Source organism: Molothrus ater, chromosome 2, assembly GCF_012460135.2.
Source record: "Molothrus ater isolate BHLD 08-10-18 breed brown headed cowbird chromosome 2, BPBGC_Mater_1.1, whole genome shotgun sequence".
NCBI classification, from domain to species: Eukaryota; Metazoa; Chordata; class Aves; order Passeriformes; family Icteridae; genus Molothrus; species Molothrus ater.
The window spans coordinates 47,511,828-47,533,855 of NC_050479.2; the positions used below are offsets into that span (position 1 = coordinate 47,511,828).

The following is a 22,028-nucleotide window of genomic DNA, read 5'->3' on the forward strand; positions in this document are numbered from 1 at the left end:
CACACCGGACTATGGTTCTATGGCTTGCTGTGCTCCATTTACCTCCTATGTATCACAGGCAATAATTTCTATAAGTAGAATTGAAAATGTTAGGAGGTTTTTTTGTTTTGTTTTTGGGTTTTTATTTTTCAAAAATAATATAAAAAGGAACATTATTAGGCAGTATGCATCATTTAAAGTTCCTGACTGACATTGTTCTTTATAAGGGCATACTTATTTCTGCTAGCAAAAAAGCAATACTGGGTGTCACACTAAGGGCTGTGTCAGATTTTTACATGGAGAAGCTACTACTCTGCCCAATGTTTTTGTAGGCATTTATAGTTCTGTTAGATCTGTTCTCATTTTGATGCTCTCACCATTTCTAACAGTTGATAAGAAAATAGTCAATTCTAGTTCATCTTTGATAAAAACCACTACAAATTCTAAAAAAATAAAACATTAAAAAATATTTTTTCCTCATTTTCAGGCCTTCTCCTTGTGGTTACCTGTTTAGTTCCATCCCAAGATATTTTGATGATACCTTTTCCCTGACTTTTAAACTTACATTAATTGTTAACAACAATTACTAGCATTCTCTCAACTAATGTACCAGTTGTTAGACAGAATACGATTCAGCTTTTAATAACACTGTGCAGGTAACTTAGTGAAAGGGAGTCAAAGAAAAAGCTATCTGCAGTCTAATATCCTGAAATAGTACAGGAAAGAAATAATTTCATGTAGTTAATTTGGTTGTTTTGTAGTAAATAAATTGAGGTCTGACCTAATCTCTATACTAGAAAGATTCTAGTGCAAGAAATATTCTGTATTTTATATATATATTGTTTACTTTTACAATGTCAGCATTTCTTTGCTCTGCTGTGAGCTCAGTTCTGGGTTCTCTTGCTACCTTCTTCAGTGAGCCATGACTATTATTACTTTTTATACTCTAATAGCTGACTGCTGCCCAGCAGCCCCTGACCTCTCCAATTCCCTCTGCTTCCCAAGGCATAAGATTGGAAGCTGACATTGCCACAACTTTTGCAAGCTCAATGAACCTGAAAGGCTAAGAAAACCTTGTTAAATGCCTCAGAAGCAGACAAAATATATATATATATATAAAAGCCCAGAAATGTAGCACAGAATTCTTGATCGACCGATGCCCTAAGAGAGCAATCAAACCAGAACCGTGAAAGAAGAACAGCACTAACATAGTGCAAAAGTTATTACACTTTTTTTATGTATGGAAACCTAAGGCTAGTAATAGTCCAAAATCTATTGGGAGTCCAAAAGGAGAAAAAGTCCAAAGGGAGAAAAAAATTGGACAACTTGAAATGTCCATATAATGTATCATCCTCAGATAGTTATATAATTTCTATATTTGGTGAAAATATATAAAAATAATTATAGATGAGATTTTTTTGATCCAATTACATAAACTGTTGTTTCATTAATGGTTGAATTTCTTCCCACAGCTACATTGATTTTTTAGCAAAAAGGCAACAGACACTTTTAAAATAATTTTTTATCAGCTTCTGGAAGTGAAGTACAAAGCTGGGACATTTTGTATATATATATATATATATGTATACATATCTGTCTAGACTCTGTCACGAAAGACTTATGCTAGTGGCTTTGGCTTCATCTGGGGATACAGACTAAAACAAGCAGACCCAGGACTCTCTATGCCAGTCTCTACAATGCATTACAGGTTGAAATTCCCTTTACAGACAATAAAGGACTGTGACCGTGGTCACAGGGGTTTTCAGGTGAAGTAAGAGACGAGAATGTTGACTCCATGTTCAGAAGGCTTGATTTATTATTTTATGATATACATAGTACATTATAACTATACTAAAAGAATAGAAGGACAGGTTTCCTCAGGAGATAACTAAGCTAAGAATAGAAAAGAATGATAACAAAGGCAGCTCTCTCGGACCCTGTCTGAGATAGCTCGGTCCTTGATTGGCCATTAATTATAAACATCCAAGATGGGCCAGTCACAGGTGGACCTGTAGCATTCTACAGCATCAGATAACCATTAAACAATGGCTTAACATTCTGTCTCTGAGGCCTCTTAGCTTCTCAGAAGGAAAAATCCTAAAGAAAGGATTTTTAGTGAAAAGATGTCTGTGACAAAGTACTATTGGCTGTTAAGATGGGCAGTTTTCTATACCCCATTGACTTGGTCATGATATTAAAATACAACATTCCTAAAGCTGTTGAGACAAATATTTAAATACAAAACTTTCACAAGTTCCTATGAAATTATTTAATAATTTGTGGTTTTACAGTATTTTATGCCTATGTCTCTGTGCACAAAATAAAGCCCAGAGATTGAAACTCCTGTCTTATTGGTGTCTGTCAGAGTATACTTGTATAAGTAGAGAATGGAAATAATTCAAATAGTTTCCTCTTGTTTATTTGTTAATTTTTTAATGTTTTTAAAAAAAGAACATAAAATATTTCAAAATGCCCCTAAAAATTAATCATTAAAGCCTCACAAATCTTTGGATTTGTTCCACAGAGCTGAAATCATTATGTCCAAATTTCCAAGGACAGTTGTCATATTACTCTTTATATAATATATCACATCTTAGAATAAAGTGCACACTGATTTGAACATTTTTGCCATGAATCAAGTTTCCTGATCTACAGACATTTCCATTAGACTGATTAGAATAAAAACTTATAGTACTCCTGTAATGTTTCATACCCATTTTTGATATGAGAAATCACAAGCATGCCTTTTCATAGGAACTGAAATGAAGAAAAGGGAATTTTCTCCCTAGAAAAAAAAATGGAAAAAAGCCACCAGCACTGAACATGGATTTAAATTTTATTTATTTTAGCATGACACTCAGCAACAAGAAAACAAACAAACAATCAGCTCCCCCCAAAAGTCACAGAATTTATCACATACTTGTGGGGATCTTTCAAGTAATTTAAGGAATTTAGCCCTGCCTCAGTTCATAGTCATTACGTGCAAGACTCCTATGTTGATTTTGTTTAATTAAAAGGATGAACCTGTAAAGTAATGGTGTGCTTCGCTTTAATTTTCACAGCTATAATTTCCTCACTGAAATTTAGGCAGGTGCTTGTGCTTAGACCATTTACATTTAAGCATGGTTTTCACACATACTTGATTGCTGATTTAAATATATTTATTAGTTACATTTTTACTTTTTTATTCATTTTACTAATGATGTCAACATATTTACTTATCATGTACTTTTAGACTTTTTAAAAAATTTTTATTTTTTAATAAACAATATCAGAACAGGAAAAGTAGGTACACATCATCTTAGTGAAGTACACCAGGGTCAGTTGAAATCTTAACAACCTTAAGCTATAGCATATTTCTATATATCTCTTTCAGAACTTTGTTTTATTCCTTAGGGTGTTTTTGGGGTTTTTTTTCTTAAAAAAAATTTAATTAGCCCTGATTTCAGACACCAATAAAAAGAACAGGCGAGAATAAAATAATAAAGACAGTGTCTCAAAAAAGGAAGAATTATCATATGACATTAACAGTGGAAACTGAAAATTTATTTTGAAAAGTAGTAAGAACTCAAACATATTATTAGACAAATGTCTATGTAATCCAATATATTTGTATGAAGCATATATTATTGAACATAACAGATGATTTTTCCTCACAGTAGACTGAACATATCTATTCATTATGCAAATTTCTTTTTGCCTCATAGTCAAACCTTCTAGGAAGAAAACAAACAAACAAACAAACAAAAAACTTATGCCTTGATATGCTGAAGATAGTCTGTTAAAGTTTATAATGCTCAGAAAAATTCCTGGCACATTATTTCGAAGTTGTCTTAGTGCTGCCAGTCTTGCCCTGGCAACATACACAGTTATCTAAATTGCTAATGGATTTGATAACTTCATTGCATATGAAATGAACATTTAAATTTAGGCATTATTTATTTTGTTAGCTATAAAGTTACTTGGTTACTTTAAAAAAAAGTAACAAAGGCTACAGTGTGCACATGGAACTAACAAAGGAATGACAAACTTTGCAAATGTTACAAATATTTTGAAAGTACGTATTGATGTATTTAAGTATCTTCTCTTTTTGTAAACAACTTATAATATAAATAAAGCAGTATAAAAACCAACATACCTTGTGAAATGGTTTAATAACTATCTACCAATATTATTTTATTTTTTGGTGGGGGGGAATAGTGGAGCCATTAAGGTCTCAACTCCATGACTTCAAATTTTGTATTTTATTCTCATGCTTCTTCTGAAAGCAAGATAGCTGTGTATCCTATAATTCCTACCTTTTTAAGCAGCAAATAAATCCTGAAACCTGAAGAAAGGACAACGTGCAACCCATATGAAGGTGTATTTTTGTGATGGAATGTTTCTTCTTACAATTTCTAATTTCAGCATACTCTTCATACTACCTTGCTACTGGCTATAAAATTCTTGAAATAGTTTACACAAAACCTGTGTTTATATGTAGCAAACACTTCAGATTATGCAGAATTTACCAGTCTGAGGTATGTAGTCTAACAGTTGTTAATTAATGTCAAATCTCCAAGTGAATAGCAAATGTGGATTTAAAAGCCAGAAATAGTTGTATTGACTGAATTAATTATTGCTCTGAAAGTTTTGCTTGTTGACACATACTGAATGAGCCCTTGTGTTAGAAGCCTGCAGACATATTTCAGCATATATTTCTTATCTACAGTAACCCAAACAGCTGGGAATCAAATATCTTTTTTCAAGAGATAGAAATTGGCTACAAAAACCCTGAAAACTATTCAGGAAATAATTAACTGTGTTAAGATAGCACCTAGTATAGTAAGTCAAGTATTTGCTTCCCTGCAACCATAAGGTCCCCCTGCTCAGCCTATTTACATTTTTTAAGTGTATCAGGATCTCAATGGCAAATACAGCACAAATAAGTCATATTATATAGCTGCTCCAGAGAGAAGGTAAGCAGAAGATTTTTTGGTAAAAGACCTACATGTCTGTCTATTAAGCATAGTTTGTGCCTTTATACCAGACTCAGACATAGAGAGTTAAATACACTTGCCTGTTATGTTCCTGAATCTGACCACAGTTCATACGCCCAGTTTGATATTCACTGCCTGCCTGCCAGGTATCACCTTATTATCTTCCTTACAGCATTAAATCACTGCCTCCTTTCTATTCTAGATTGCAGTTTTCCAGTGGGTTGAGTATCTACCCATCAATTACTACAACAAAAAAAAAATTGCTCAGAGAGAAACAATGAAGTCGTGGAAGCTTCCTGTAGTCAGAGTCACGTGCTGCAAGGAATATTCCTCACCAGTGCTCCAGAAACTGGGTCCCTACCGGTATGTAATCCCACACATTTGTCCTGACAGCCTTCAAGCACATGACAAGTGGTCAGGTGATGGCCCAAACCCTGAGCTTCATGAAATGAGGCAAATCTAAAGACAGCTTTATGAATATGCAGTTCAGGGAGAGGAGTCAGAAAAAGCAAATATCCAGGCCAGAAGGAACCAGGCAGATAATACAAGCAGGCATTATAGATGGATCTGGGCTCACAGCATGAGCTGGTTTGTGGCAGACATTTATTTATGCATGAGAGAGGTAAAAATCTTCAGAACATGAGGAAACCTCCCCAAATTATTTTCATGGCACCAAGCAGAAACAAAACATTACTATACCATTCTTGCCCTTAGAATCATGCTTCAAATCCTTTCCTCCTACTCATCTGAGATGAATTTGTCACAAAAGTTTTCAGAGAACAAAAGAAGACAGCAAGAGTATAGTGCTCCATCAGACTTGCATGGATCTAAAAGGAAGATTTATAAGTTTGTGATCTATCACCTGAAGCATAGGATTTAAAAAACAAAAGTGAAAATACAAAGAATATATTTTAAAGGAGCAGGTGAGGATAGATAAGATACAAAACATGGTGAATAGAAGGGGAAAGAGGAAGAAGTAACTGGATCTTCAATCTCAGCAGAACACAAGCTACCACCTCTAGGAAGGTAGAGTCTCTAGTCATCTGCTCTAGATGACCTGGCAAACCCCCACCGCCCACTCTTGCTGGTTTTCTCCAAGCAATATGGAATTCCCATGCTTGTGCTGCAGCAAGCTATTCCTGATCACAATATTGGCAGATGGTTAGTGCAGCTGGAGTCATAAAGATTTCTGACAATAACTCTCAAGCAAGTTCAAAAAACACCATGTTGTCTAGAAAATAATTTCTAATGAAAGTACTACAATATGATACTTTTCAAAATAATAGTGAGGTAGCAGACAGATCTTCAATTTAACAAGTGTTATTTTTATCAAAATATCAATTTAGAATTTTTGTCTCACTTTTTTTTCATCATATGGTATCTTTACTAGGTACAAAGTCTGCTGCACTATTTTGATACTTAATTTCAACTGATTACACCAAAAAAAAACAAAAACAAAGGGAATGTAACTGTGCGTCTTATTGATTTTACTTTTTTTTTTGTTTCCCCTATGTTAATTCAGGTATTATAGGTAGATAGTAGTGAAAAGAACTTGTGAAAAGCACTGAGGAAGTATCAAACTGCACTGCTTAAAAGATGATTATTCATATATAGCAAATTTTTTAAATGAAAAGGCAGGTTAATTCAGTAGTGATATTCCCCATGAGTTCTATACTTACTGTATTGAACCAAACTGAGCACAAAGATGTATTTGCAGTACAGTATGTAAATGTTGCCTTCCAAATTTTACTATTGACAAGAGAATTCACACCATTCATCTATTCACCCCATTAATCTTTTCAATTACCTTGTTAAGAATACCATGAGCTTTATGCCAAAAGATTCTGTTAGTTACAGCTCTTAAAAAAAGATCTGTAGGAACAAAAATATTCATTTGAAAATTATCATTCTAGTCTTTCTTTAATAAATCTATCATTCAATAGTGATTATATATATTTACAGTCATGATGTTTTCAATCAGCTGAAACTTGCCAAAAGTAATTGCTCAAAATAAAAACCACTTCAGAACATGTCTGCGTTTTCATTCAACTTTTGATGATTATTTTTTTCTCCAAGTTAAAATAAAAAAGTAAAGATTTCTTTTTTTCCAAAGTTGTGCTGACATCAGAATAACCAAAAGCAAGCAGGAGCTGTTTTTCTTTGTGTGAACTAATAGAAGCAAGACAGGACATAAAATAAAACATTGACTGGTATTTTAATCAATGGGTTTGAATATTTGACCTTTTGGACAATAGAACAGCAAAAAAAAAAAGAAACAAGAAACCTTATCTGACACTATTTTTGATCCAGATTCTACTCAGATTTTAAATATTATGTATGGTAATTACACAATGTTGAAGAAATGTATTCAAAGCATCATTACATAAATGCGTAAATACTAAGTGCCTCAGATAGGACTGATAAGTTCCCTCAGATATAAATAAATGAAATCTGAGTCTCAATGTACCACTGTCAGATAGCCAAGCCTCTCTTCCCATGATTCACAACCTCCCTCCTTCCCTCTCTGCGTCAAAAACATTCCCTCCTCAGGCCCAAAGGGATGGGATGGGCTGAGACTTCTGTTACTGCCTCGTACCTAAAGTATTGCAAGCAGACAAGTCTTCAGGAGAATGCATATTCTTTTTCCCCCTGCTTGAGGGTGCCACTTCATAATTTCCTCCCATAATATGCCAGGGCAGAAGGGTCAGGAAATACTCAGAGAGACAGGCTGATAATAACTTTAGAAGGAAAATATTCCTGGCTTCCAGAATAGACAAAGAAAAATGAAGTTTAGGAATTTATTTTCTGTTGCAGTGTGTTTTGTTAAGTTATTAGGTTGGTTTGTTCCAATCCCCTTCTGTCTGAAAATGGTTCTGCCCCAGTTCTCCCTTCCCGCCTTGGAGCTGTCTGTCTTCCTGGCTCCACCTCAGCCAACAATGTATCCTCTAAACTCCGCCCTGGTTTCCCTGGAAACCCCTGTATCTTCTTGTATCTTTCTTCTGATCCCTCCCCGGTACCTCGCCAATCACTCTCACTCCCCACCCTTACTGCTAGAATGTTCCAGCAGGGGAGTTCGATGGTTGGCTGAGGAACCGGGGCCCCTCCCCAGAATGTTTCCCGTTGGTGTTGCCCACGTGTCAATCCCTTGGACCCCACTCCCCACTGCACCCCCATTGGCCCAATGCCTGGCACCTCCCTACCCTTAAAACTTGCTGTCAGGGCCCCCACTCCCCCCATCTTCTCCTGTCGGTCCCTCCGGATTCATTAAAGCCTGGATTAAGCCGCAGTTGGAGTCCGCCGTCTTCTTTCCGCTGGTTGCAGCCTTTACCAGACTCCGTCCTGCACAAGGTGTGCCTACAGCCGCAAGCTGGGCACTGCCTTAGGCGCTATCCCGAAGGCAGCTCTCGGGAGAAGGCCCCCTCGTGCTGCTGGCAGTGCTGGAGCTAGCCGGACGCTGACAATTGACAGCCACTGCTGCAATTTTCCACAATCTCTCCTGAAGAACCCAAGGTACAAGTTAGAGTCTGACTTTTCCTCTTAATTTTTAATTAACAGGTGACCACTTTTTGAGTTTGTTTAGCATCCATTTTCCTAGATCAAAGGGAATTGTGTTTTCATTGCTCCTATGGGCCCTAAGGGCGGTGTTTTGGAAGGTCTACTGACAGTAGCTCCTTAAAAACTAATTCACATTCTTTGGTATGCTTGCACAATAAAATAAAGGAATAGAAATGGTGTCACATTCTACTCCTGGCCCTGTTTATGAAAAGTTTAGTTTCATTTTAGTCTTTGCTATATTCAGCAGTAAAGTATCTGTAGCTTTAATGCAGAAAGAATTTGCCCTGGTCTTAATAAGGACTACAGAAAAATTCCTGTTCTTCTGCAAGTTATACATTAATTTATAAGCTTACACTTTAAATCTTGCTTCTCATTCTTTAGTAGAATTTGGTTATTTGGACTTGTAGCATTATTTTATGTAATAAATGCCCAAACTTGAATGGTAAAACATTCACAAATTTAAATGAAGATGGCAGGTGTATATGCAGCAGTTTTATTGATTATTCCATTTTTAGTTTAAGATTATGAATTTTTAGCACTTGCCTTGTTTTATAATTAATGATCTTATTAAAACAAAACTGCAGGTAGCCAGCAGCTGGTACATTCAGTTTAGGGGATAGTAGATTTTTTCCAAAACAAATGATTCAGTACTAATTTAAATCTCATTTTGCTAATACTGAAATTATAACATGCCTGGAACTAAATATTACTCTTGAAAAAAATTGCATTTGAAATTATTTAAAATTGTAAGCCTCTTGTTAAAACCTCCTTTTAGCTGCAGTTTAATTTCACAAGTAGGACTGCTTCCGTGAGCCAAATAATTTGGGCATTGTTAAGAGGTGTTCTTTGCCCAAGGTAATTGCTATTTGGCTAATGATCTATTTTGAAGCTATTGTAAAATAAGCAAAAAGTAATTGGCACAATGAAGAAAATAATTTTCTTCTAAATCGGACATCACAAATGGTAGCCTAGGGCCCTAGACCTGAAAATTCTCATTTTTGTATGTGCGTGATTTACACATGAGTAATCCAACTCCAAAGGCTAGGCTATCTGCTTGTTTTTTGTTTATTTTTCTTTTTCTGCTGCTCAATTCTTGCTCCTCCTGTGAAATAAATTCTGATGACTTCCAGCTCCTTAGTAGATTTTCAAGGCAAGGGTGTACTCTGTTTTCAGAAAATGCATGCGTGTTAGAGTAATGGTCATGCTGTGGGTTTGGATTCTTGTCTTTTTTTTTTTTTTTTTTAATAAATAGATTGATCTCCAGTTTGGAATATTTGGGGGAAATCAGTAGTCTATAGGCTGTGACTGTCACTCTGATTAGAGTGAAACAACTTCTTCAAAGCAGGAAGGTTTCAGTGTTTCCCAGAGGTAGTCAAAGCCTACTGTACTTTAATCTCCTCTGGAAATTATTTCTGAAGCGTGACCTTCTGGCTGATATTTTTAAAAATTACTCTCATTGTTACTTTTATATTACATATTCCTAATATGTGCACTTTATACACACTGGCATGTACTCACAGACAACAGGCACAAACATGTCCAAGATATCAGATACCCAATAATTAAATGTCTGTGTGAATAAAACATATTGACTGAAGAATTAATGAATATCAGGAATTAAATACTGCTGCCAAGATTAGCAATGAAAGAGAATAATGAATTTAATTTTGAATGTGAACCCTGATTACACGGAAAGAAAAAAAAGGGTTTAAGTGTTTCTCAAAAGTCAGGAAGCTTGATTAAAATCTATATGTCTTTCTGCTTCAAGTGCCCATGAGTGGGTACTTGCAACAACCTATAATCTGTATATTTTAGGAATTAAAAAAAAAAAAGTTTCTTGACTATGATCAAGAAATTTTTTGGAATTCTTTATTTGGACAATACATCCTTTTCTTAAATCAGTTTTTTTTGTCAGAAGCTATATGGATAGAACTGCATTTAAGACTTGGCAATATTTCCTATAACATACATTTTTGTGAAGAAACAAATTAATTTGCTTCCTTAAAGTCATTAAAAGCAGGACAAAAAATAACTTTTTGAAAACTGCAAAACATAGACACAGTTTAACAATTGTTAAACTTTGACTATTGAAGGAAATATAAAACAAATAAAAGAGGCCAAATAGTTTCATAGAGTTTTAAAGAATATAATGGGAAAATCAGAGAATTTATACCATTCAATGCACAGGTTTGAAGACCTATCTGTAGACAAGTAGCTGTCTGATAAAAGCAATCCTAGAAAACACAGCATAGAGTCTCTCTTTCTTTTAGTTTAAGAATGACTTAAAAGAAGGAAATCATGAGTGCAGTTATTTTTTCTTATCCTGGAGAAAGTGCAGTGGCGACCTGAGCTGAGCTGGTTTTGGAGCCCAGTAACTCCATGTAATACACCACCTCTTCTGTCCTGAGCATATTTTGGATAGGATATTCTGTAGCGCTGGTGCACAGACTAAGGGAATGATAGCTCTGTAAATACATCAAAGGACAAGAAGCGGGTAGTGCCTACTGGGGATATTTTAGATAGCACAGGACCTGAGCTTGAAAGAATCAGTATGGAAAAAAGGGCAAAGATGTCACCAGTTTTGGCTGACATAGAGTTAAACAGCAGCTTTTATGGTGCTTTGAGTTTGTGCTGGAAACAGTTTTGTAAACAGATATTTTAAAGATTGCTGAGAAGTGCTTACACAGAGTCAAGGTCTTCTCTCTCTCTCCGCTCTTCTTGTTCTCTCCTCCTCTCCAGCAAGGAGGCTGTAGGACCACAAGAAGCTGGAAGGGTTCACACCTGGAACAGCTGACCCAAACTGACCAAAGGGATATCCCAGACCATTTTGTGTCATGACTAGTAACAAAATCTAAGGGGAAGAAGAAGGAAAGGGCTGGAGCGGGAAGACAGAATATCTTACAAGTGCACTTACTAGACCCACCTTGCAAAAGTAGCCAAAGAAGGACAAAAAAATTCTAGAAACAAAGTAATAGTGTTTCTTCACTGTCTACAAAGATAGTCTGGCATTTAGAGCTAGTATCTTATTTTAGAATACAAAATAAGAAGTTAAAAATTCAGTACTCTACAGTGTTCATAGATACTCTAAATAGTTACAAGTCTGCGCAATAAAACTCTTTCTTACTTACTTTCACACAAATGATTGTGTAGAAGTGGCTGCATGTTGCATAACTTGAATTATTAAAAGTGACTTTTGGATTGGTAACAATTAATACTTTCTTAAAAATTTTGTCTATATTTATATATATTTTTTATTATTATATATAAGTTATATATTTATATAAAATATTGTCTATTTATATAAATATATTTATTTATATTTATTTATATTGTCTATTTATATAAAATTTTGTCTATATTTATATAAAATCCTCCTCATGAACATGGAGGATTTTAAAAAAGAAAAAATATTTGGTGCTACTGCTTGATATACTATCACTGAAGTTGCACAGTACTGACTATGTATGTATATATGTATATGTTGAATATATATATAAATATTGACTATTTTCTCTATTTTCTCTATGCCTAGTAAGAGGCAAAATATTTGTTAAAGGGTGAAAACTTCAGCAAAAAATACCATCAGGAGGTAGTATTTGGACTTTGGAGATCTAGAACATTGTGAATTCCAAAGTAGAGCAAGGAAAGTAGTGGTACATTATTCAATAAAGCATTTTTATGTGATCACAGTGTGTGATATTCACATGCAGTTTCATCTCCCCCTAGTGGAAGGAGCCCTGCGGGATGAAACACCTGATTTCCTCCATATTCCCTTATTTCTGCATAACATTGTGCAACAGAATTAGGTTTCAATACAACAGAAGTTCAGGCTCATTGGATCAGATATAATTTCTCACAGTATTGTATACTATTATCTTTCCCTTAGTGAAAACTTCACTGAATAGTAACAGGATTACACAGATTTTTTTTTCCCCAGATAATTAGTAGTTTCAGTGACTGCAGGAAAAGAAGAAATTCTTGCATCTAGAGGCAGTTTATTTGTATTATTTCAAGCTACATTTTTAATATTTATTTCTAATTATCTTTCTTTCAGAATAATGGGGCAACATGCATTTTTTATGTTAGGTTATTAAAATATTAAAAGGGACTTAAACCCTAATTCCATGCTCTACAAAATCACTCTTTCTCTTTCTTCCTTTTCTCTCCAAAAGAAAAAAAATCTTTGAGAAGTCAACTTGAAATTCACCCATAAATTAGTAAGCAGTCTGTATAAGAGATTAAGATGCAAAGTTTAGCTTCAAAAATCAGAGTAGTTGGGTTAGGTTGAAAAAGCTTTAAACTTTTTGACTGTAAATTTTAGAAAACTTTTGAATTATTCTCATATAGACTAAGTGGAGAACAACAGATCATTAGACTGAGAAAGCTAGATATACTAGAGTGACAATTCACTAAAAATAGGATCCAAGAATAAGTTCCTTCACAAAATTACCTGCCTGAAAATTTATTTAATTGCTTGCATAGTTGGCAAGAAAGAATTTTTGTGGGACTATATTTCAAGTGTTTTAATCATAAATTATTGAAAAAGTTATTGAGTGGGGAGTGTGTCATGGCTAATCTTCCACATAGGAATTTTCAGGCAATATCATGGGACAGTTTTTACATATATTTTGAAAGGTTATAGAAATTTCTTCCATCTCCTGTCTCATAAGCAGCTCTCCCCAGTTTATATACTGAGCATGATTTTCTGTAGCATGGAATATCCCTTTGGGTCAGCTGTCCAGGTTGTGCTCCTTCCCATCTTCCTCTGCAACTCCTCACTGCCAGAGCTTGGCAAACAGAAAAGTTCTTGATTTAGGGTGAGCACTGCTCAGTAATAACTAAAACAATGTATTATCAACATTATTCTCATACTACATCCAAAACCACAGCACTGTAGCAGCAACTAAGAAAATTATCCTAGACAAAACCAGATGATCCCCAGTTCTCCATTCTGAGACAGGAATCCCCAATTGAATTTCTCACTTATTTGTTTCTGTACTTGTAAAAGTTCAACTAGAGCATGAACTGAATAAATAGAGAAGAGAAAACATGGAGAAGTAGAGGTTAGTTTGTCCTGGAGGAGAGGAATTAAGGAGTGGGAAATCCAAGGAGAAAGCTACTTTCTTCCTTCAGGGCTCCAATATATGGCAATACAGAAAATTGAGTTAGATTTTTATAGCGGTACAGAACAAAAGAACAGAAGGCAGTGGTGTCTGACTTGGTGTTGCTGTTTTGGCTGTCAAAAGAAAATGCTTCTGCACCTGCTGCCATTTTTGATGATCAGCTTGTATAGTTTCACTGTCCATTTCCTATATTCAAGTTTCATTCTGTCATTCATAACTAGAGGATGGTCATGTACTGACTACTTAGAGAAAAAGCGGGTAAATTTCATGGGTTTATGGCAGCAGTTATGTTAACTAGGCTTAACTTATCCTACCACAGCAACTAATAAGCATTGCTAAAAAAGGGAGCTGTCCATGAGTCTTCTGTAAATGTGCTCTAAACTCTCTGTGGCCATATAAGGTGAAAATGTTTATAAATTCTTCATGGATTAATCATGTCGAAAGTTAATTGTTGAACGTCTACAATGTCTTAGCTGAATTGCAAATTACTTGAATTATACTAATATATGGATAAATCTACTTGTACTTGCTTACCTGTTAGATATATTAATTTGGGAAATTAATTATCTTTATTCACCTAAATCTCCTAAAAAAAGGGGGCAAAATACACTAAAAGTAGCCCATTTATTTTCTGTGTTTTAAAAACTTTTGAAATTAAATGGGTATATATAGATTCCTTGCTCAGGAAGAGGTTCTGGCCAGGAGACAAGTTGTCCAGACATATATTTGCCTGCTTGTGCTCTGCCCCTTCTCTGTGTCTGCTCCACTTGACTGTGCTGAACAGATGTCTTGGTGTCTGAATGGTAAATTAAAATCTACCTCATAAACTGAAGTGTGAGAAATCTTTAAGCTATGTTGGTTATTTTCCATCTATTTCTGAGCTCAGCATCCCATATTGTACTACATATAGAAAAATATGTAGTGGCTACATTTCTATTGCAAAGTTATACATAAGCAGGGAAACTACCTTGGCACTGGAATTCAATCAACTATACTGTAAAATTGCTGCAATGATATTTTGAACCATTTAACCTGTAATAGCTGGTTTTCTCTCAGAAAATTCCAAACTATTATTTGAGCATTAATACTGACCAGAGGTAAATAATTCTAGATATTTACATGCTTTGAAAAATAAGATAATTCAATTTTTGGGACACTTTTTTTCTCTCTTTTGGGGGTTTTGTGTGTTTTATCATTTTGTGTCTGTTTACCTCATGACTCAAACTCAATTAATTTATTAGTAGTGTTGTAATCCATGAAGATGAGACATGAAAAAATACGGCAGGATGGTGATGTATCTATCCACTATATATTATGGAGTAAAAGGTTATGCCTCTGAGCTGAGGATGCCCTGCACTACATCCTTCATTTCTGGCACAAGTGTATTTTGCTTCAGTCTCAGCTCCATGTTGTGGGGAACTGTGCTAGCTCACCACTCCACTGCACATGCAAATTTCCTTCCACAGGGGGAAAATAAAAAAATATGTTCTAGCAGGTCTCTTCATGGAGATAATTGAAGCATATTTTCCTTGCAAATGAAATGAGGCCAACAAGTCCAATCTGCCTAGAGCAGGATGTACTGAAATGCAGATCCAGCCGCAGGGTGTGCTGGAGATTTCTGGATGTTATACTGTGAAAAATAATAATTGAAGGATTTTTATGAGGTGCATAAAAGCCTTAAAGCACCCATATTTCTTCACTAAGATTTATATAATGAAAAATTAAAGAGAAATATTCAAATTAGTTGGCAGAAAGGATGATAAGGAAAATACAGGAATGCATTTGTATAAATCATCCAGACACCAGAAAAATATAACAAACAGCATTCGACTAACCCCAGTTTTTTGCTGACAAAAAGAGACACAGAAGCCCCAAGAACACTGTGATTACCTCAGAATTCCTGGGTCAAGACTTTAAATTATTTAAAGCTAGAGAATATTTTCTTAATACCTGAAGTAACTATTTGAATCTGTTCACAAACGTGACACAGTTACCACTGATTAATTGGCTGAGACACAAGTGCTGAATAGAAGTGATCTTGTAGATCAGAAATGAAGTGTGGTGGCAAAGCTGTATGTGAAAAATACACCAATATATTCCACATAATGGTTAATTTATGACAGAGTTAATAATGTCGTACTTCCAGAAATATTTACATTTGTTCTCAGCTATTATATTTTTAATTATATTCCAGTTTAATAGCCTTTAAAAAAAAACCAAACCATGAAATTTTCCATAATTAATGAAGTAGATAGTATATACTGAGAACCTCATTATCCTTACCAAGTATAAAAACCTTGTTAAGGTTAGTTATTTTAGGAGTGGATTTTATTTTTCTTTTAGATCATAGGCTGTTCCAAACTTCTTCAAGGCATAATAATTATCATATTCAGCATTCCCTGTTTTTGAAAGTTAGTAATAATTTCAATAAAGTTGAACTACATTAACCAGTTTAACATTGAAATACTTTGATTAATGTATATAAATGTCTTTGGATTCTTTCTGATATTAGGAAAAATGTGAGAATATCAGCATTCATATGAATAATGTGGTATTAAATGGTGAAAGCTGATGAAATTTTAACATAGCATTTATATGACCTCCTAAATACAGTTAAGTATAGCTTATGAGCTAGACACCCACATGTGCATTTGCATTTCCCTGGGCCTGGAGACTAAGCAGAACAGAACTAATCCAGCTCTATTATGCAAAAAAACAGAATTTCAATAGCTTGTTTATGAGAAGCACTCTTTCTGTATTTGTGTAGCATGTGTTGAGGGAATATCTGCTACTAACAAGAGAATTACAAATATTCATAAATTCATTTGTTTCTCACTTAATCCCTGAATTTATATGAAGATTTACTCAAAATATTTAGTGGGATTATACAATTTAACTGCTCAGTGTTTTTTAAAGAAAAGACTGCCTTCCTATCCTTTAGTACCTTCCTCACTGCATTATTTTCAACATGAATCAATAGTAAAGAGAAAAATATTAGTATTATGCTGGTTTATTTTTGCTGTAATATTGCTTAAACTTTTCACTGCTCAGAACAGTAAAACTCTAAAACTTCTTTACTGTTGATTGTAGTTATTGATTCAAAAATTATCCATGCTCCAGAATTCTTTCATGGTTTTAGTACATTAATAAAATCAGAGCAGTGGTGGAGCAATGTTCAATATTATTGTGCTACAAAGTCACATAATAAATAGTCAGCAATTTTAATTTAGGTCACCTCAAATTCCAGTTAATAAAACTAATGCATTGTGAGTTTGAGCTAAAAGTAAAGAATTTGCCAATAAATAAAAGAAGTGACCTAATATCAAGAGTCTCTTGAAAAAATGTATTCTGATAATATAAAATAATTCAATTTTTAAAATATATAACATAATGTATAATTTATAACATAAGCATAATGAAGACTATAGGAGGAAATATGTTGCTGAAATATAATGTATATTAGTATACAGTTAATGAGTGAAGAAAATCATAATTTGATATTATCATAGTAAGGCAGGTTAGCATTAGGAGAACACAGATAAAATTAGTATTTTTAATGAGATATTGGGGATTTTTGTACAATTCATTTTAAAGAGAATAAGTTTTTCTGTTGGGAAATTTTATTCAGCTGTGTTTTGCTATATTTATATTACAGGTCTGATTTTTTTCTGATTTTTTTAAATGCCTTGTCAAAATTTTCTGTCCAAAATAAAGCATGGAAATTCTGCAAGGTTACTCAGGACACCTGAAATGTAGCTACTTTAACATTCCACATGTCCTTACCATTACTGATATGATCACATTGCATTAAAGTCAACTTTTTGACAGTAGTTCCTGTGACACCATACTAATTTAAAAAAGCAGAAATGTCATTATGCTAAGCAAGTAATCACACAGTAAGGGAGAAAACTATCAAGGGTAGTTAATGCTTCAGGGCAAATCTGCTGCAAAAATTATGCTGGGAAAGAAAACCACAGACAGAAGCCAAATACATGATGTGCATTAAACTAAATACCAAAATGGGAGACATGAGAAGTGGATACATTTTCCCTGAAGAAAATTTTCTGCTGGCCGTTGGGTTGATAGAGGTTTCTTTTCCTGTCTCTTGAATGCACTGAAATGGCTCTTTCTGACTCAAATCCAACAAAATGGCTCCACAAAGTCTGCTCATAAAATTTAGTACTTCATTTATACATCTGTACATCTCTCTGGTCTTATAGTCATTTCACAATCTGCCTACTATTTACTCCTTTTAATAATTCTGCTTTTAGAATGCTATCTTTTAGGAGGAATGTTTTTTTTTTCTGTTTAATGGAGACAGGTGTGGTTTTGGTTTTAGCCCAGTAAGGATCTTATACATAACATAACAGGATTATTTAGGATATCAGGATCAGATTGTATAAAAATTCTACATTCATCATTTGATGTTTTATATAAATGTACCTTAAGTTTACATGATTGTATAGCTACTTTAAATAAAATAAAAAAAAATTCTAGTAGTCATTAAAAGGTTATTGCCATCATACAAACTTCTGTCGTTGCATTTTCTGTATAACATATTGGAAAACACACAATTGACATACAGATTGTCCTGTGTGAAAGGGATTTTTTCCTTTGGGGATTATTTGATTTTTTTTTCTTTAATTTACCTAAAAATATTTGCTATCTCTATTCTCAGCCTTAATGCATTTTTGAAATATCTCCTTTTGTAATTAAACTTTGTTTGTTATGTTTCCATTTTTCTTGACCAGTAGAAAAATCAAAACTACAGTATGTAATAGCAGTTTCCACTCAATTTAGCTGAAAAGGGGAAACTTCCATCTTTTAGTGTTGTGGACTTTGATGCTGCTTCGGAGTTTCCAGACACGTATCTGTGCAACTCAGTGGTGAAATAAGTAAGGATGTGTGTATGCTTTGCAGTATGTTGGGCCTTATGAGGAGGATAAGTTATGAAAATGTTAAGTCACATTGTTTATTGAACTTTGTACTCTGAATCTTTCACATAAAAAACTCAAAACATTTTTCTCACCATTCACTAAGAGACACATAGAATCATAGAATGGTTTGCATTGGAAAGGACCTGAAACATCACCAAGTACCAACCTCCTTGCAGTGGCCTGGGACACCTTCCACTTGGTCAGGTTGCTCAGGACACCATCCAACCTGGCCTTGAGCACTTCCAGGGATGGGGCATCCACAGCTTCTCTGGGCAACCTGTTCCAGTGCCTCACGTCCCTCACTGTAGAAAAATTATTCCTTTTGTGCAATCTAAGGTAACCCTCTTTCAATGTAAAACTTGCCCTTGTCTTCTCACCAGAGACACCTGTAAAAAGTCTCTCTCCAGCTATCTTTTGAGCCCTTAAGTATTGTTAGGACACAGCTATTGAAGTAAGATGGTAGTAGCTTTTAAAGAAAATAAAAATATTGGCTTACCCAAACACTTTAATCCTAATAAACATCTCTGAAACAGTCGTTAAGGTACCACTCCTGCTTTGATCTCATTTTTGTCTGTCAGCTCAGTGTGGTTAATGTTAAAATGGACAAGCTTGAATATCTGCTCCAAATTTGGTTCTTTGCATCTTCTCTTTTGCATCTCTGGAGCCTGGCACTTTGTTCAAAGATGGGCTAGTTTTTTTGAAAACAGCCTGTGTTCCTCATATTGTTTCAGGTAAGGAACTCCAGGCTTTACTGCCAGGCTTATCAGATAAACTGCAGAAAGCTCCCTTTCTAGTCTCTGATCACTAATGACAGACTTGAGCTGCAGGGCCAATGTTCTTATCAACAATTCCCTAAACATACTGCTATGACAAAGAACTACAGATATTTTTATATTCTGAGTTTATTTTGAAAAAAAATTAAATGCCTAGTATAATGTCATCAATGGCTATCTGGGTAATGCAGTCTTGGTCTAAGCAGGATGTGCATAGAGAATCAAAACTTAGGGAGTGCACTACAGAAAATGCCTGCCCCCTTTGAGGGGGGAAAATACCTGCAGCCCCTTTGAGACCTTATGCTGCAGCCTTACACAGAATGACTTTGAGATGATTAGCCTAATATGCCTCACAGCGTGCATATCTTAATTTAACCTGAATTCTGATTCTATATGAAATGGTCATATTTTTATGATAAAAAATTCCATTTACAAAAATAATTGATCATTTATGGGAAAACATATTTTCATCCTTAACTATTGTGATGACAAGAAATTCAGCTTAAACCTTTTAAAACATTTTCAAAACAGCTTGTTGCCATTTTTTCCCTAATTCTCCCTAATTTATGCAAAAAAATATATCTGTCTTCAGCAGGTGTGCAGGAGAAAACATGGATTCTTTTATGAACATGTCTTTCCATGGCTTTACTTGACAATGTACAGACATTCATCTGACTTATTTGAATGGAAGTCAATTGAATTGTTTAACAACAAGTTCAAAAAATGGGTTTTCATTAAAACATTATCATTTTAAAAATGCAGAGTCAGCTTATTAAGCTTATTCTTATTACAATTAAAAAGAGTGAGCACTGGTAACCAGCTGAGGGAGCTTAATGTTTCACTAAAAATTTTTGGAAGAAATCAATGTACAAAAATACTGAATCTAAAAAATGTGGAATATTTATATATTGTTTCTTTAAAACTATCTACAGCTATGTCTGGTGCGTTTTTTAAAGAATCTAATGCACTAAGAAGCACACAATATAATTATTATCTGTATGCTTGAAGAAAATATGTTATTATGTATACATAGAAAACACAAATTAACAGAACTGAAAAGGACAAAATATAAATGAGTTGGAAATTGCACTTCATAGTGGAATGGGCTGCCCAGGGAGGGGGTGGAGTCACCGTCCCTGGAGGGGTTTAAGGAAAGAGTGGATGTGACAAGGATTTGTTCAGTCGCAGGTTGAACTCAGTGGTGTCAGGTCTTTTTCCAAGTTAATTGATCCTGTGATTCTGTGATGTGGGGAAGTAATAGTGTAGAAGTTTTATCTAGGGAACTGAATGAGAATTGTCATTCTCCTATAAGATGTCACATCTCCTGTAGGATTTTATAGCACTTCTATCCTCCATTAAATTTTACAGGAAGCTAAAAAAAGCCCCCTAGAAGAGGTAGTAAGTTATAAAAGACTTTTCCCATAAAGGTTAGTAAGTCCCAGAGGCCTGATAGGCACTGAAGCAAAATGCATGATGCTGGTCTGATGAAAATCACAAATTTTACACAGACAATTTCTGACTCAAGAATCAGTGTGTGCTTGATTCCCTAGATGGTGTGGATTACATTAGTCAGTGTTTCTCTCCAAGAAGGTATTTGCCTATGGTATTATGATGTTATCAGTTATTTATATTTGTTGGCTAAATGCTGTTCTTTAGCAGCTAAAGTCAAGATTTCTGGAGATCTACCTGTAAGATCAAAAACTATTAGATCACTGTGTACATACATGCCAACAGAAAAATTATAGCTTTAAATCTAGGGCCGTAATTTATTTCTGATCTCATCTATGGATTATATATGGAGTATAACTTGAGAGAACAAAAGTAAGCAACACTCTACAGAGTCATTGAGTATATTTAAACTACTGTTTATTTATAGAATCATAAAATCATAGAATGGCATGGTTTGAAGAAGATCTTAAAGATCATCTAGTTCTAACCCCCCTGCCATGGCCAGGGGCACCTTCCACTAGTCAAATTGATCAGGCCCCTGTCCAGCTTGGCCTGGAACAGTTCAAGGAATGGGGCATCCACCACTGCTCTGGGCAAACTACTCTAGTGCCCCACTTCCCTCACTGTTTAAGGTTTAGAGTCTCATCTACTGCACTAAACTGAGTTATATCCATCAGCTTGATGCGGGTGCACTGAAACCAAACAATATATACTATAATTTGTAAAATTGTTAGTGCCTAACTTTTAGAAATTCTCTTCTTTCCTATGGAAAGAGTCTACAATAAATGAAAAAAGAGCCAAGATGATAGCAGTTTTGATTTTGATAAATAAATTATATGGTAATTAATTAAAAATAATGATGGGATTCAACAGAATATGTCTATTATACTAAATATATGAAAGTCAAAGGCAGTCAGGGATCCTGAGGTGTACAGATACAGCTTCTCATGCCTCCAAGACTTTCAGATATTTCCTTCTAAAGCAGATTTGTATGAGAAAGAACTAATTGACTTGGACATAGTTAATGTGCTGGCTACTGACAATGTTATAAGAAAACACTTTCTTCCTGTTAGGGTTTGAAATTGCGACACTTGAGAAGAGGCAGATCAAAAACTCCCACTTGTGATGTACACTCTTGAGAGAATCTAAATTTTTTAAGTCTTTCATAGTCTTTATTAATTTTTCTGAAGCAGTATTTCCTTGGATATGCATGAAAATGGATCTTAAAAAAAA

At 34.6% G+C, this 22,028-nt stretch overlaps 1 long non-coding RNA gene across 1 annotated transcript in view; it reads left to right on the plus strand.

Annotated features, from left to right (window-relative positions):
* Nucleotides 1–8,282: 8,282 nt before the first annotated feature.
* Nucleotides 8,283–22,028, plus strand: part of LOC118688646 (uncharacterized) — a 102,381-nt gene continuing 88,635 nt past the window's right edge. The window contains exon 1 of the long non-coding RNA XR_004980495.2: nucleotides 8,283–8,468. This is a non-coding gene — a long non-coding RNA (uncharacterized LOC118688646). The remainder of the gene's footprint in view (nucleotides 8,469–22,028) is intronic.